Raw genomic sequence first — 17,430 nt, forward strand, 5'->3', positions numbered from 1 at the left:
CACAACGTTAATCCCAATTTATTTGGGATTGCGGACGCCAGCTCCTCACGGGGGGCCGATTGTGGTACCCTGACTCTTAGTTGAATGAGCCTTCGCCTGAAGAAGGTACATAAACACCGAAATATCGCGCGAGTTTGGGCTTCATTGAAGTGCCAGCCCCACATTCACGGGCCAGCCCTGCCCACATTCACTGGCCAACCCAACCAGCCCTACCCACATTCCCCGTCCAGCATTATACCATCCCTCAGATCAGTAGGCCAGCGCTAAATCAATATAACTCATAACCCCAACCCTTATCCAAACCTGTCAGGGGCCGAGCACAGGGCCCTAACCGAACTTACCCACAACCCTAATATCATAATTAAACCAACAGACAAAGGCTCAAAAATAGTCATCATGGATCACCACCAATATCTCATGGAAGCCAATAGACAACACATACTGTAAACCATTTCACTATTCAATTCAACCACCAACCCAAAGCAAACTTAGGACCATTATGTGACAAAAAGTACATCACAGCCAAACAAAATCACCATCTATTCAGAATGGACAATCCACGACTCCGTTATTTTTATCTACTTCCAAAAATACCCAAAGAACTACAAACCTGGACTATTCCCTTTGAGGTCCCTCCCGGAAGACCGATTGTTTTAGATTGCAACAGCGCCACCTATCACATTTCACAATACATTGAACACTTTTTGGGACCCCTCTCCACCCAACACTCCAGTTACATCAAAGACGCATACTACTTTATAGAGATCATCTGACCCATGGCAGTGCCCAACCAATCATACCTCTTCACCATAGACATTGCCAGCCTCTACTCAAACATTAACACCCAATTAGGCCTAAAAATAAACAAATATATTCAATAGAAACCCAGACCGGAACAGACCAGATGAAGAACTATTACAACACAGAACTGTGGCTTAACAACAACGACTTCCTTTTTAATAATCAATATTACCTCCAGGTCAATGGGACAGAGATTTGCCCCCTCCTACACCAACCTTTATATGAGCGAGAAGACTTGGCCACACTTTCCTGAATTTATCAATATTCTTGATAACCACCACCCTTCCATCAAAGTCAAACACACCATAGACTCGGAACAGATTAACTTCCTGGACACCAGTTTTTTTCCGGCCATCCAACACAACACACAAAACACTACAGACTAAAGTTTACTTCAAACCTACGGATACACACGCCTTACTGCATAAATCCAGCTACCACCCCAAACACGCATTCAAAGGAATCATCAAATCACAACTCATCCGTGTCTACCACATTGCTCTGACATTATAGACTTTCACACTGCCACCAAAATTCTATTTCACAGCCTCCGGTCCAGAGGCTATTCCAAGCATTTCCTCCGCTCCATCAAAAACACCACCCTGGCATCTCTCGCTGCCGCTCGCTCATCTTACCCTTCTTCTCCACCCCAGGTTCCCGAGTCTAGGCCGCCCCGACTTCCTTCCCCCTACCCAAACCAGGGTCTGTATCCCTAGCCTCCCCCCTCCCCCAACCACCATGCCCAACCCTAACCCCCACCCTTACCATCCCCCCATGCCTAATCCCAACCCTTGCCCCCACCCCAACTCCTATACTTACCCTAACCATCCCCCATGCCCAACCCCAAACTGAACCAAGGTTTGTATCCCAACTCCCACCCCCTTGAGGATGGAGGCGGCTCAGACCCACCACACACACGCCCAGAATACACCATAACCCGTCCTCACCACCACAACTCATACCTTTTGTTTGCACACAAAATTAAAGCACTTCATTGTACAATTAAACAACTTTGCCATATTACAGTCTCAACACCCAGCTTTTCACAATCATATCATCTCAGCCTACAGAAAAAGCAAGAGCCTCCAGTCAATACTCACCAGATCCCAATTCTCTGACCATAAACCCACACCCCAACTACAAAAGTAGAAAATTCATCCAGAATTCACTTACCGGCACAGCTTTCCCCACCCTAACCTCATTTTCTATCACCAATGAGATATACATAAATACATGCACGCTCTGTCACAAACACTACATAGGAGAAACAAAGCACTCCATTCACACTCGCTTATCCCAAAACCTCTACAATATCAGGCAAGGTCGACTCAACACCCCCCTGCTCAAACGTTTCAAACTTCACCCCCCCCCCCCCAATTCTTCTTAGTTTCCAGTCTAGAAAACGATCGTTGGGTGGAGAGGATTTGGATCCATGGGCTCGGGACCACCGTACCAGGAGGTCTTGATGATTGACAATAGATGGCCAACCTGGCCCACCCACTCCTGGTATGGTTGTCCCTGGACCTACAATTTGGCTACACTGATCCCCTTTTCTTAAGATCTTACATAACCTTATCTAAATCTTGGTACGAGATGACAACCCCATATTTATTTATCTGTTTACCCATTTATTTATTTGTTTTAAAAAAAATAATTTTATTAGACTGGATTGAGGGGATAACTTTTATACTTTGGAGCACCTAATTGCATGGTTTTATGAGTCATTTATGGATTTTACTCTTATTACTAACTATGCCAGTGTGTCTAATAGCACTTTTTTATCTTAGCAATTATAATTAAACATTTAGTACTCAACCCTCCTCCAGCTTTTACCTTTAAATCTTATATTTTAACCCGGGGTTGCCTTCTCGTCCAGGGATCCGTGCAGCCTCTCTTTTAATCTAACCCCAATAGACCGCTCCTTCCTCTGCCCTTATACTCTGTCTGGGGATTGAACCCTGGTCCCCAGCGGGAGGGACCGCAGCCTTCTCCATCATACCATCCCTCGGATCAGTAGGCCAGTGCTAAATAATTATAATTCATAACCCCAACCCAAAACCTAACCAGCTTCTCTTTCCTATTCTAATGCATGTATGGTTGCATCGAGACGGGCCCTTTCTGCCTTAATGTCAATTTCTCTCTGCGCACAAGCCACTGACTTGGGCTGCTTTTGCACGAGGCTTTGCTGCTTCCATGCTCGCACTTGAAATTACAGATGATCCTGAGGATTTCACTGAATGTGATGAGACCTCTTCTGTGTTTTGCCGTCATTTAATTTCTTGGCGAATATCCCCCACGATGTCCCTTAATATTCTTATCGATTACTGTAGATGCATGTAAAGTGTCCGGTGTACCCGATTGCTGTCGTTTTGCAAACCTCTTGACCGTGAGACGTAGCAATCATAATCCAGCATCAGTCTTCCCTCAGAGAATGGCCATCTTTTTACTGTACCGTCATCACCAAGCGCACGCATTGAGCCCAATTATACAGCCAGCTAAACTCTTAACCACACACACACAGGTTAAATTCCTCTGGTACATTTATGTAGAAAAGTGTAAAACTGCAACGCAGAAATACAAAACAAGTGTCACTACAATATAAAAGTCAATATTGAGTGCACCAATAAAGCTTCTGTAGCCACAGAATTGAACTGCACACTATAAACTACAGTAATTCTCCCTCCTTACAGGTTTCTTTCGGTAAATGTATTTTCCTATACACAAAATAGAACTAATAGGTTATTTATATATTTACTAAAGGTGGGCAAGTAAATTAGAGCTAGCCAGTCAAGTATTAATATAGCAAGCCGACAAGTAATACAGCAAACACTCGCTAAATGCACGTCCTACGTGAAATATCACATGACAAATGAGCATGAATCAAACGATATGCATTAACTTACAGATGCCTTTTGAGGCGAAACACGATGAATGGGAATAGACCGTTACCGGAATATGAACACGACAGCGCATTGTTCCCTAATGCATGAACTTCCTGGGTGTCCGTCAAACTAAGGCTTCCCCAAACAAAGTTCCTACCCTATCCATTTAGATTCCCAAGTGCAGCATCTGAAATCACCACTAGGAATGAGTGGACGACAGTCAACTATCGGCACGGGCGCCGACACCAGCGCAACGGCTACCAACATGGCTGTCGCCAACTGAGCCACTTACCAACGACGGAACACGTTTTCTTCGCCGACGGACCAACGCGGGACCCAGGAGCAGACGGGATAGGGCTAGCCGTAAGGAAGTGGTTTAGGTGCGATAGCCGTCGCCAAGGTGTGTTGACCAAACAGAGGAGGCAGAACTTACCGGCAGTTGTAAGAGTGGGTGGTCTACAGGACACAAACATGCAAGAGCCACAGAGAATCGGGTTCCATGTTAACACCACCAAGCTGGAAGCCTGAAATGTTACCCGAATAGCAGTACCGATTCCACAGCAATTACCGACATTCACTAAAATACTCTGAACACCAAAGTATTACTCCGTTCGGATCCCATACATGGTTATAGAAACAACTGTGCCAGCAAATTACCAGGTTAGGCAGTAATTTAACTTAGAGGAATAAGTGGAAATGTCGCAATAACGTTTAACCTTTCTTGGCAATATGGATCAATTGTGAGACACGTTCAACAGTCAGAACGCAACATTCGCCCAAGACAAACTTACCGAGCTGCCTCTAGAATGATCGGCTGGCGTGGCGATATAATTACGCATAAACACCACAGCGGGTAAAACATTCACTTATTTTGATTCACGCAAACATGTAATCAAGGGGAATTAACTGCCAATTTAACTCGTAAACTGCTAAACTTTGCTTCACTTCCTGGTTTACTGTAGGACCGGCGCTAACCGGCTGCGGCCACTCAGAGCACACGCGGGGCGAGGCGGGTGATAGGCTCATGCACGTCACCTGGTCACAAGTCCGCGGTCACCTCAAGAGCGTTGAACAGAAGGCGCCGCTTACACGACCACGCCTTCTCCACCGCCAAACCTCCGCGGAGCCCGGCTACAAACGAGGCAAGCATACGCGTGTTGAACAAATATGTACAAAGAATCCACAAACCGAAGCGTAAATCCCTCTACAACAACAAACAGCGCTAAAGACAACGGCCTGAGGACAGACTTTGGCTTAAAATGGCGAATTTTCATACTGAGCAAAGCAAACCATCACCTGGAAATTTCATCGGCCTCAGAGCAGCCCCAAACCAGTCAGGCTGGCCAACAATTTGACTACCACAATTAAACCAGCGGTTCCCAACGAAGACTCGGAGAAAGATTGAGGACAATGTACACAAAAAAAACAACAAACTGGGCCGCCACTACCATGACAGTATTACAGCAACACCACAAAAACAAATGGATAAACTCAACCCATCCACACGGGACTGGGATGGTCCGTTCCAGGTAGCCTCATCCTGGGCAGTCGCTCGCAGGAAGAGATGATTGACGACAGACAATATTAATTTCCAGATTGGCCAACTTGAAGGAGGCTGAGGACAGCCAATCGGAGCCACCAAACGCCCACGGCAATCACCAATGGCGGGGCCATACAGCGAAGCTTGCGGTCGCCCAAGTCCATATGCCGCCGAATCGGATCACGGGGGCGGAAAAAAGCCCACGGCCCATAACCTCCCCCACGCAATCAATGACTGATCGCCCACAGCCGTCTAGCGCCCCAGAGCTGTACCTGAGGACCAGCGCGGCCGCGGAAACGGATACCGGTCAGCTGAAAAGCAGAACGATACTACCCAGACCACCACCGCAGGGACCGCCCCAAAAAGAACAGACAGGGAAGGAACCACACCGGAATACCCGCCCAATCCTAGACTGATTCAAATTGGAATCCAGACGCTACCGAGGCCAGAGAAGCCACCTCCTGGTCAGATTTAACCACAGACCAAATAATTACTCCTTACAGGACGAGGCGGGACCGTCCCAACGACAAATCACCAAGCCTGACAGTGGTTTGACCCTCACGCGAAATCACAACGGCAAAAGATAGCTTTCTGGAAGTGGACGCCCGGCGAAAAATAAGCCTGACTACTGCACCCAAGACAGCAACAGGCAAACCAACACAAACCAAATGCCAGCATAACATAAGCACAGGCACTGTGCTACACTGACAAATGGGAGCCTCAGATGAGCGTATTAGTATATGTGGCGACCACCGGCTAGCGAGTCTACTCATTCATGATCACCACATATACACCCCTACTGCACACGCAACAAAACAGCAAGAGAAATGCTTTGTTGTACAGCACTAAGTGCATTACGTGTAAGACATAATCACTAACGTTAGGCATTTGGCAGAAAAACAAGACAACTTACCAGGGTCACACGGCGGGGGAGCTTCCGAGCTACACATCGCTTCTAGCATTTCGGTCGCTGGTCCTAGCTTGCAGAGCAGTACGAACCGGGGCGGAGTCTGCGGAGTCCATATCGTGGCCAGTTCGCAGGCTCACAATTACGAAGGACCCACAAAGCAGACTGACACAGGGAGCAAAAGCTCCATAAAAGTTTAACCGGGTAAAAAGGTCGGTGCACGGCACCGGTCAGCTCAGGCAGAGGCGCCACGCTCATCACCGGGGTAAAGACGAGCTGGTAGCATGAGGCAGAAACGCCTGGCTTAAATACACACATGGGGGAGACGATGACACACAGGTGCAACACATTAGGGCGGGGCCGGTAATCACACAGGAGGGAAACTTGACCGGAAGTGGCATGTGAAAAAGCGAGACAAACGTTAATACCAAAATAAAACAGGAAACACTGGGAAATATGAAAAACTCATAAAACATGAGCTAGGACCTCGAGCGGGTCTTGGCAGTCTGAAATGTTGCTTTGGATGTGTTGTGACAGTTGCAGACCACAATGATCATATTGTGGCGAATGTAGAAGCAACGATAAAGGTAACTGCAGCCCCTTTATTGAACTCACACAGAAACAAGAACTTACGGAAATGTAACACAATACATGGGCGTCATCTACTCGAACAACAAAGTTGTTCAGGGTTTCAGTACCAAGGTTACACAACACAACAGAATGACAACTACAATTACACCACAACAAATAGTAATCACATAAACACATAAAACCACATAAAACACTTACAAAACATTTAATAACAACTAACAATCTGCACGCAGTTCCTGATGGGTAAAACAGGACAATTGGCACAATTCTGACGGGGTAGCGACTTCGCTACAATATACTGCTTGATAACTTCGGATTTGTAATGCGGTGCTTTAAAACAAGGTAGTGTTCCAGTGGCGTGAGATCAAATGTCCTTGTTATGTCTCGCATATCCACGTCTCCACTTCCGCTAACTCCTGCGCCGCGTTATGAACTTCCGCTAACTCCTGCGCCGCGTTATGAACTTCCGCTAACTCCTGCGCCGCGTTATGAACTTCCGCTAACTCCTGCGCCGCGTTATGGTCATGTGTGCATCTTTTATTTCATTGATGAGGTGCGTTTGCGTTTGGATTCATTGAGCGTGTGTGTGTGTGTGTGTGTGTGTGTGTGTGTGTGTGTGTGTGTGTGTGTGTGTGTGTGTGTGTGTGTGTGTGTGTGTGTGTAGTTTCAGTGACGAGTAAGTGTGTGTGTGTAGTTTCAGTGACGACTCGGATGCTGCCCACAGTAAGTGGGTATAATGTTATGAAGATTCTAAGGGCGCCAGACTAGAGGGGGCGCCACAACGGTGCTCAAATTTTTTTTTATAAATGTATTTCTAGTTTGTCCCCTTATCCCACCCGATTACCCAATGGCATATGGCCAGATCTTGTCGAAGACCTCTCTGATTCGCGATCCACAGGAAGGAGAGCTCCACAGGAAAGAGCCCACAGGTTCAATCCGGGCTATGGTGGGATCACATTCCTTTTTGTTAAGAGCATTTAATATGTACATTTGTCAAACTAAGAAGATGGGGCCCTTACTAGAGAAGCTGTTGATGAGGGGATTGTTGGGCAAACTGGTCGCATGGGATGAAGGTAGAACAAGGAGTTTAATGTCTAAAGAAGTCAGGAAAATAATAACATAATTATTTGATTAATTAACCAAATAAAGGGCACTCAGTCATATTCTTTATAGGGGCGCAAAATCCCCGGTGGCACCACTGCTGCCCATACAGAGTTGTTGTGCCAGAGACGCCACTGGGTGTGTTTTAGGGGGGGTGGAAAGCCAGACCCAAAGGTCGCCAGCTCGGCTTGACCCACATCACCACGGGCAAAAAAGATCCTTCCCAATTCTTCTGACCTCCGTGGACTCCTATATCTTAATGATACACGGTTTAGAAATGGGACATTTACCCCCACAGAATATGATTTAAGTATCTCCCGTGACCTAACAAGCCATAAACCAACTTCACATGTGAATGATTAGAATATCAGAAATTATAAACATGACCTCAAAACTAATCAAACAGGAATTTGAGTTATTCATACATTATGTATTCAAGGTACTGCGTGGGCTGTGTTTGCATATTTTTTGTGTGTGTCTTTGTTGAACCACATTAGCAGGTGATGAGTGCGCGACGCAGGAAAAAAGCTTGTACTGCCAAGTATGACAAGTTTTTTTCTTACATTTTCTTACGTCTTCTTACAGGAAGAGAAGTATGCAGAGGCTCAGAGTAGCTTACAATGATGCTATGAGCTTGTTGCTTCATGTCCCCACATGGCATAGTAGTGCCAGTCAGTTGTTTGTGTCCTCAGATGTGCCTACATGCGATGTACTTTTAAGACGGCTAATGTCTAATGTTATGTGTGGCCTGGATGTGTTGGAGAACAGCGTCATAGAGGCTCTAACCACCCTACGAAAAGCTGATCTCGGTTCACATTCAGACTTCCAAAGCACTGGCCAGACAGCCTGAAGTGTCTCTCGTGGACTGACTGTGTTGTACGGTGCGTGTGTGGACGCCTCTTGTGTGTGTGTGTGTGTGTGTGTGTGTGTGTGTGTGTGTGTGTGTGTGTGCGCGCGCGCGCGCGCGCGCTCGTGGAGTGTAGGGGTGTCATGTAGGCCTAAATGTTTTTTTTATTGTATTGTTTTCTTTTATTGTATTGTTGCTTGTATGCTATGGACCGGCAGTGTGTCCGAAATAAAGATTATTATTATTACATCTATATTGACATTCCGCTCCTCATTTGTTGAGCACTTTTATCAACACCATTGATGGTTTAAAAAAAAAAACGAATTCAAACCCCGGGCACAGTCTACCCAGCTATCAGTACCCGGGAAGGGTAGACCATGGCGGCTCCGCTCAGTCAACTCGGCAGCGGTTCTGGCAAAAAGCAACAGGACTCCTCTGCGGCCGTCTCAGCTACGCTGTGCCACCGAACAACAGACAATTTTGCCAAGGGACACTATGGAGCGCGAAATAGTGTGGTCATCTAGGGTGCAGCCTCACATTTGAATATGGAGATAGTGAATCATTACTCTCTTTGTATTAAATTTTGTTTTACGCGTTTCGGGTGAAGGCGTGTATACACACACACACACACACACACACACACACACACACACACACACAGAGTGGTGGGCAGTAACGCGTTACATTTACTCAGTTACATGTACTTGAGTACTTTTTAACATAAATTGTAGTCCTAGGAGTAGTTGTTTTGCATAATACTTCTTACTCTTACTCGAGTACATTTGTGATCAAATATATGTACTTTTACTCGGTTACATTGGGCTACATTCGTCTCGCTACTGTTACTGATACATTAAAGATTTTTTATATTCAGCGGCACTCATAGTCAAGACAGCGATTTTCCGACAGTGAGAGATAAGATACGGTAGCCTACCAGCTAATCACACACCGCAGAGTGACCGGCGTGGGACCCTACCCCCTCCCCTCCACGACCCCTTCCAACGTAGGTCATGATCATGGCCGAAGATGAATCACCTCCGCCTGCTTCAGGAGAAGACGACGAGGCACGTATACATCCCTGGCCACACATCCAGGACCTGTTTGCTTTTCAAACTTCAAGGAATAATAGTTATATTATGCGCTGTCTACTTTGTGAGCCCAAAACGGTGGACATGTCGACATTCAAGAATTCCACATGGAATCTGAGAAAACATGTGACGGTAAGGAAGCTACTCGTGATAGTAATGCTAGCTACAAGATATTAGCCTTATTAAGTTAACGTTAACTAATGAGAGAGGGTCGTTCTACTGGAGTTAATAATCCAAACCCTCTTAAACTAGCAACACGTGCTTCAGGGTTGAGAATCCATCGTAGTACAGTGTCTCTTACAGGGCAGTTGTCTGTTCTTCCCCTCCTTATCTCATGTCTTCCAGCTCTCATCCCACAAAGGCCATTTCTCCAATTAATGTCTACAGACTTGCTACACTCAATGAGTCTCCCATATATCCTCAACTATCAACCAACAGTTAACAATAGGCCTTTATTTGTGCACCTGCAGAAGACACCTTGTATGCCTCGCCAGCACTGTGCCCGCGGGCACCAGGTAGCCCTCGGGGAGCCTATGAGGCGCCCTCAGTGGATGTTCTAAAAATAGCCAGTGATTGCTGCAGAGTACTAAATCACACATCGTACATTTTAAAATTATTTTTTTAGCGTTCTCATTTTTAATACATGTTTAAGTGTAGAACAGAACAACTTTTAAGATTTTCTATAACATTTGAGATTTAATTTAATAACGTGATAATTTAAAAATCCTTGCCGGGTCAACGTTTAGCCGCCGCCGCGCCGACTCCTCTTTGCATTCAGACAGTGGCTAGGCCGTCTAGCCAAACACCGATACGACGACTGACTAATTCTACTGCTGTAGTCTAATTTAACCAAAAACCAATACATTGGTTGGGATTATGAATGGGGAAACGTAGTGCGTACTGCGTAGGGGCAATACCATCAATACCAACGACACATGGGATGCTTAGGGGATGGACAAGAGACGGACAGGGGACGGCCAGGGGGCGGCCAGGAGACGGACAGGGGGCGGCCAGGGGGCGGACAGGGGACCTGGGCGAGACTCGGGCGGGACTGTATTATAACGGAAATGGTAGTGGTACGGAACTCTGGTAAAACAGAACCGACACTCGGACGGGAATGTAACAGAACTGATACTCGGACGGGACTCTAAACGGAATTACGGTACTTTAGTGGAACTCTGGTGAGACTGTTAATGGAACTGACTTTAAACGGGACTGCTATAAAAACTCTCAACGGGACTGCTACTTCATCAATTTTCCACATTGCAGTTTGATTTTAGTTGTCAACGTTACTCGACACTTTTATATTTCAAGCCCATGAGCTTATTACTGCACTGAATTGTAAGTAAGTCCATTCAAAACGTGTCGATATGGAATTCTAAAGATTTGTTATAAAATGTTAAGGCTATGTTGTGTTAGCAGGGAAATGTCGACGCGATGAGAATGTCATAAGTCGTGCAGGAACTGCTGATGCTAGGCAGCAGGCAGACAGCGCTTGTACTAAATCAAGCACCTGGATTTTTTTCAACTTTTTGAAATATTGCCGGAAAAAGTTTAAATGTACATGGATCGACGTATGTTTGGACGCTGAGTCGAATAAACCCCACATGACGCAGGGAAAAATGCAACCCTGAGGAGTTATTGCCGAAAAACTGAATTGGTCAGGTGACCTGCTAGTTTTAGGGTTTTCGACCGTTGTATACGGGGCGGACGGTGTACACGGCGCGGGGTAGTATTGCCTGGCACTTCCGAGGCAACTTTACCCCCTGAACATAAGCCCTGTTACCGCCCCTGAATGTCTATGAACTTGAAGGGGAAAAAGCATAACATTAAATTTAGGTGATTGATGTAGTTAAAAAGCCGGCAGACAGCACGGTTACTTGGCGCGCCTAGCACCATGCGCTCGATTTTTGGCTGTCTGCTGGAGAAGCGATCCAGAGGCAAGCAGGCTTGGTAAACAGCACGGGTTTTAGCCTGTGTCCTGTCCTGCCAGTTTATAACCCATCAGCTGTCTTACATTCTCACTTTTCACATTTCGAGGATGCAATGTGATGTGCGAAAGATGTGGAACTGCAGGGGACTGCAGATGAAAACAAATTCCGGGTGATTTTTGGAAATCTCAAACAATTGCCCACTAACGATTTTTCGTCAAATCAAACCTAGCCCAACGTCTTTTGGGTGTAAAATTAATTGGAAAAAGTGTGGTTCTCGCAAAAATCTATAATAAAATTCTCGGATTTGATGACGACATAATGACGTCATAATGAGTCATAGAATTTTCTCAATGCTTTTAATGTACAGTCCAAAGGATTATCTTTCAGACTCCTGGTTGTAAAAGGCTGTATCTCTCATGGTTTTCTCAAAATACGGCCGGCCGTTTAGTTAAAAAAAAAACCGTCTATCCCGTCGACGTATATATACACGTATCTTACACTGAATTACGGAAAATTTCGAGCGATCACTACACAAAAAATAGATATTCTAGGGGCTTTAAATTTTGTCGGCCCCCCCATTTCGTACGGAAACATAACGCATACAAATGTTCACCGATATTGATGGACGTTAAGGTACTTAAACAGAGCCCTGAAAAACCGCATTTGCACGAAAACGTGTGTTTTTAGTATTACTGTCTGGCAAGCGGTTTTTGGTTCTTTGCTCTAATATCTTCTACGATCCTGGCACTGAACTGCGGTTATTCTTTTTTTTTTAAATAAATGTATTTCTAGTTTTTCCCCTTATCCCACCCGATTAACCCAGTGGCATATGGCCGGAACTCTTGTGGAATAACTCCCCTGGCTCACGTTTCCACAGGAAGGAGATAGGCGTAACACCAGCTTCCTTCCAACTCGTGTCGCTGCTCTCGCTATCTTACACGCTGAAGCCTCCTCGCATGGATTGCATCACCTTCAGGCCATGAAGGAGGCGTAGGGAGAATGCTTTCAGTTGCTTGGCTGCAGGCGCCCTGATGGGCCAGAGGGGTCACTGGAGAACGACGAGTCCCGAACACAACACCGATCTACACCCACTATCCCTCGGGTAAGGGTGGCCTAATGAATGCCTTACCCCGTGGACGCTCTGGCCATGACCGGTTACGGCGAGTATGGGATACGAACCTCCCAGCCACATGACGAGCGGGTTGCAAGAACGGCGGTTTATTCCGCTCCGAACTGTGGTTATTCTAACGTGTTTTGGTTGATACCTCGGCTCTAGGGGCTCGAAAAAAGTCACAGGGGTTTCCCCATTCGCACTTGCCAGAGCAGTAATAATAGTGATTGATAAATTATGTCGGAGAAGAAGAAAAGGAGGACGTACCACTTTCAGGAGGAATGGGAGGAAGAGTTCTTCTTTACTAAAGTAAATGAAAGAAGTGTGTATCTGAACTGTGGGGCTGCTGTAGCTTTAGCTAAGAGACACAACGTTGAGAGACCGTTTTCTACATGCCACAAGACTTTTAACACCAGCTACCCACCAGGCAGCACACTAAGAACAGTAAAGGCTCGTGAGCTCAAAGCAGCTTTGGGCAAACAACAGTCATTTTTCACAAAGCCCTTGAAACAGTCAAAAGCTACAACCGAAGCGTCATTTAGGGTTGCACATTACCTAGCTAAAAACTACAAGCCGTTTTCGGATGGCGAGGTTGTGAAGGGTTAATGTCCGTGGTAGCAAACACCTTGTTCAAAGATCAGAAAAACGGCAAAGATATCATCACTGCTCTCTCGGATGTCCAGCTGAGTGCAAACACTGTTGTCAGAAGAGTGTCAGCGATGTCCACGAACTTAACTGAACAGCTTAACCGTGACCTGAGGACATGCAAGTGGTTCAGGATCCAGTGTGACGAGTCCGCGGATAACAGCAGCACGGCGCAGCTGATGATGTCCATTAGAATGGTGTTCAGTGATTTCACCTGTTAGATATTGTGATTATACCTGGTCCGTTGCTGTCCCCTATATGCGGACCACGGTATTGATATTACGGGTGACTTGAGGAGTGTCATGTGACAGTTGTTGTAAATAAAACTACCGGCTGTCATGACGAATTTCGAATCCGTCTCCCGACTGATTTATGTTGTAATCCTAGCTGTATAAGTTGGGCAATACTCTAAGGAAGACACAACATCGCCGTAAAAGAGGAATTGCTGACAGCACTGCCCCTGAGACAGCAACAAAGGCTGTTGACATCTACGAAGCCATGAAGCGGTGTTTCACCGAAAAAATATCCCGTTGGAAAAGTTGGTGTCGGTGACGACAGAAAGAGCCCCGCGATGTCCTGCCGTCAGTCGTATTTCATTGCGCGCTGCAGGCGTGATCCTGATTTTCCACGGTTATTTTTGAATTACCACTGCATCGTCCATCAGCAGGCAATATGTGCCAAAGTGATGGGTTTTGACCACGTCATGACTCCGGTCGTGAAGCTTATGAACAGCATTCGCTCCAAAGCCACATAGCACAGGACATTCACAATTCTTTCAGAGGCGCTGTCAGCTGAATACGGTGACCTCTTGCTGCACACGGAGAGTCGGTGGCTCAGCAGGGGTAGAGTTTTACAGCGTTTTTTGACACTTCTGGGTGAAATAAAAGAGTTCATGGAGTCCAGAGAGGAGGACACTACTTTGCTTTAGGACACTGAGTGGATGCTCGATCTTACCTTTCTAACAGACATCACAGGGAAACTGAATCATCTGAACTGTGAATTGCAAGGCAAAGGCAAGAACGTCTCTGACATGATCAGTGCTGTGAACGCATTCAGAGCCAAACTGAACATTTTCTCTGTGCATTTGCAAAGCAAGAAATTTCTGCACTTTCCCTCTGAGCAATCAGTACTAAATGACAATGCTCCTGCATCTGGGGCCTTGGAGAGGGCTGCAGAAAGTACTCCCAAGTACTCCCTCTTGTGTGTACGCTTCTCATTAAGCTCCTTATTGGTTCTTTGCCATTTTTCAGTGACCTCACTGTCCTGCAATAGCACCTCTTTGGCTTAATCTTACGAAGACAGCCATACCAAGCTTTTAAACTCAAGGTCACTGCTGACTCAGTAAAGCAGGTGTAAAATGCATTGAGGATTGATTAATTCACATTAAGTCTTGTGAGCTTGTTAAGGAAAAGCTGCATTGACTGACATTTGGCATGCACTTGGCTTCAAAGTCAGTTTGCTGTCTGTAATGGTTACCCAGCTCCACTTTTTCAGTTGTTTTAGCTGCAATAGTAAGATGTTGTGGAAGGATGGTACTTCACCAACTTCTGTGACCATTTCCTTTCTCTGCATTCAGAGCTAGAAGATTGGGTGAACATTTTTGAAAATGGTTTACAAAAAACTGAAGTGTGTACTCAGAGCTGAAGGGGTCAAAATCGATATGAGGTGCCACTTTGGCGGTCAGCGGACCACACATGGCCACACTTCCAAAAAATAAGGGTAAACTAATCCTAACAGAAATGAAGCCATGAAAATGAGACTAACAGATCCACCTACCCCAAGGTTAAAAGGTCAATAAAAATCACAAATCAGGTCAGTTATTTGTAAGTTATTAGTATTAGTCTCATTTGCTGGCCACAACATGTTGAGCTGAAACATAATACACTGCTCAAAAAAATAAAGTGAACACATAAGCAATGCAATGTAGCTCCAAGTCAATCACACTTTTGAGATATCAACCTGTCCAGTTAGGAAGCAACACTGATTTGTTAATCAATTTCACCTGTTGGTAAATTGTCTAATTTCCACCAGGTGGAAATTAGGCAATTTGCAAGACAACCCCTATAAAAGGAATGGATTTGCAGGTGGTGGCCACAGACCATTTGCCTGTCCTCAGCTTTTCTGGCCGATCTTTGGTTAGTTTTTCATTTTGCTAGTGCCCTCACCACTAGAGGTGGCATGAGGCGGTATCTGCAACCTGAAGAAGTTGCTCAGGTAGTGCAGCTCATCCAGGATGGCACATCAATGCGTGCTGTGGCAAGAAGATTTGATGTGTCTCCCAGCACAGTGTCCAGAGCATGAAGGAGGTACCAGGAGACAGGCCAGTACACCAGGAGACGTGGAGGGGGCCGCAGGAGGACAACAACCCCGCAGCAGGACCGCTATCTGGTCCTTTGTGCAAGGAGGAACAGGAGGAGCACTGCCGGAGCCCTACAAAACGACCTTCAACAGGCCACTAATGTGGAGGTTTCTGCTCAAACAGTGAGAAACAGAATGCATGAGGATGGTATGAGGGCCCGACGTCCACAATTGGGGCCTGTGCTCACAGCCCAACACCGTGCAGCCCGATTGACCTTTGCCAGAGAACATCTTGGTTGGTAGATTCACCATTGGCGCCCTGTGCTCTTCACAGATGAGAGCAGGTTCACACTGAACACATGTGACAGACGTGAGAGAGTCTGGAGACGCTGTGGAAAATGTTCTGCTGCCTGCAACATCCTCCAGCATGACCGGTTTGGCGGTGGGTCAGTGATGGTCTGGGGAGGCATATCCTTGAAGGGCCGCACAGACCTCTACGTGCTAGCCAGAGGTACCATGACTGCCATTAGGTACCGGGATGAGATCCTCAGACCCATTGTCAGACCATATGCTGGTGTAGTGGGCCCTGGGTTCCTGCTCATGCATGACAATGCTCGTCCTCATGTGGCCAGAGTGTGTCAGAAGTTCCTGTATGTCGAGGGCATTGATGCTATGGACTGGCCTGCACGTTCCCCAGACCTGAATCCAGTCGAGCACCTCTGGGACATCATATCTCGTACCATCCGCCAACGCGATGTCGCACCACAGACTGTCCAGGAGTTGACCGATGCCCTGATCCAGGTCTGGGAGGAGATCCCTCAGGAGACCATCCGTCGTCTCATCAGGAGCATGCCCAGACGTTGTAGGGAGTGCATACAGGCACGTGGAGGCCACACACACTACTGAGCCTCATTTTGAATCGTCTTGAAGAATTTCCACAGAAGTTGGATCAGCCTATGTTCTCATTTTCCACTTTGATTTTGAGTATGATTCTGAATCCAGACCTTAATGGGCTAATGATTTTGATTTCCATTGATCATTCTTATGTTATTTTGCTCTGAACACATTCCTCTGTCTAATAAATAAAGATTTTCAACTGAAATATTTCATTCATCGAGGTCTATATTGTGTTTTTAGGTGTTCCCTTTATTTTTTTGAGCAGTGTACATGGAAAAGCGTCAACCCCTAGTTGGTGCCATCTGATCAGTTTTGAAAATACAGGAACACAACACCTGCAGCTGTTGTATTCTCTCACAATCAGTAATTGTTTCCTTACCTGGTTTCAAGACAAAATCAGTTATTGTGTTGTGTACATTTAACCATTTTGCTGTGTTAATTTCATGTTCATCAAGTTTGTGTTCCTGGTCCAAAATGACTGCCCTATTATAGCTGATTTTAAATCCATAATAGTACATATATTATCACCTAATGTTGTTTTACATCTTTTTATCAACTTAAGTTCTTGTTAACATTACACGTTTTTAACTTCTGTTTGCTATTTATGGCCTGTAGGCCTTATTGACCTGAGGTAATACAACTCTTTTTGGTGTGAAAAAAGCATAATGTATGGATTATTTTGACTATGAAAAATACGCAGATGGAACAGACACTGCCAACTGTGTCATTAGGGACGTCCGATCAAGCCGGAGGTAACACGGGCATTCGAATCGCCGATCTCTGTGTTG

The sequence above is a fragment of the Lampris incognitus genome, chromosome 19, assembly GCF_029633865.1.
Source record: "Lampris incognitus isolate fLamInc1 chromosome 19, fLamInc1.hap2, whole genome shotgun sequence".
Taxonomy (NCBI): Eukaryota; Metazoa; Chordata; class Actinopteri; order Lampriformes; family Lampridae; genus Lampris; species Lampris incognitus.